We start from the raw sequence: 1,499 nt of genomic DNA, 5'->3' as shown, positions 1-1,499 counted from the left end.
AGAAACCTAATGTAGGACAGCTATCAATGAGAACTGGCTGGAAGGTAGTGACAAAGTGTTAAACCTATGCTTTAAGAAAAGAAAGTATAAATCAATATAATAACTAATAAACATGAAACCTATATAGTCCTAGCTTAAAAGTTTGCTTTTTTAGGCATGCCTTAGCCTCCTCTTGTCTCCAGCTACTTTAGTTGCAGATGCATGGTCTCACAAATCAGAAACAGCTGGAGAATCAGTAGAAGAGATTTCTTCATATTGGAATACGTGTGTGTGTGTGTGTGTGTGTGTGTGTGTGTGTGTGTATAAAACATCAACACAAAAGTGACAGTAAAACTGTTTTTAAGCATCTAGCAGCACCCAGCCTGGCCCAATACTTGCCAGTTTCTGGGGGGAAAACCAGCCTGCATACCTGATGGGTCTGAGTATCCGTAGGACCTTCTAACAAGTCTTTTCATTGAACCCAGAAGGTCATAGAAGAATTGGGGAACTGAACCACAGATGGAGCTGTCAATATTAGACATTATGGATTTATACAACTGCATGAGCATTTGCAATTATGTTGACCTCTGGCTTCTGATTAAAAAGTGTGCTATTAATCTTTGTGCATAGCAAAAAAAAATCATGGTGCTTATTTCTGATAACAGAGTCAACAAGATTGGCAATATCCTAGTCTTGAATTGAAATCTGGGTCATGTTACTTGTTTTATTATTATGTTCCTATTTAACAAATATGAGATATATATATGGTTTCATGAGTATAGTAATACATTTCTTTTAAAGGTAAATGTCACATAATTCAAAGCAGCCAATACAAATAATAATAATATAAGAAAATTAAACACTGGCTAATTATTTATTGGCATTGTGTTTTTGTTGTCAATTGCTATCGAGTTGAGCACAGCTCATAGTAACCCTATGAACAATAGACCTGAAGCCTTTCTATGACTATCATCATTTCTCAAATCTCATAGTTTTTACAGGCATGTTGTTTAGGAAGTGGATATCACTCCTAAGGATTACTTTTATGAAATGTCCCATATGTATGTATTTTTGTAAGATTTCTTTTTTAAAGATACTTACCAAGCCATTTACAAAATAATGTTATGATCATGATTTAATTCAATATAATCCGAGGGCTGACACAAAGTCTGAAGTGACTATGGTGAGATAAGATTGCCAATGTGTACATAATTGTTAAAATCGTGTATTAGAGACACAATATTATTATATTCCATTTTGACATGTGTTTAACATCTCCATAATAAAAAGAGATAACAACAACAAGGCTTTAAAAATTAAGTTATGTAATAAATCTTAACACATGATTCCAACAAATGGACCCTGTTTTGTGTTAATGAATGAATACCATCTCTGCACAGAAGGCAGAGTCAGCTCTTCTCACTTCTCCCTTTTTTAAGTAATTTTATTCTCTAGCAATTTGTTGTTGTCGATTGCCTTCAAGTCGAGCACAACTCATAGTGACCCTATAAACAAAACGC

This window comes from Elephantulus edwardii, unplaced genomic scaffold, assembly GCF_000299155.1.
Source record: "Elephantulus edwardii isolate Elephantulus edwardi_28Jun2011 unplaced genomic scaffold, EleEdw1.0 scaffold00007, whole genome shotgun sequence".
Taxonomy (NCBI): domain Eukaryota; kingdom Metazoa; phylum Chordata; class Mammalia; order Macroscelidea; family Macroscelididae; genus Elephantulus; species Elephantulus edwardii.
This window is presented reverse-complemented; position numbering follows the sequence as displayed.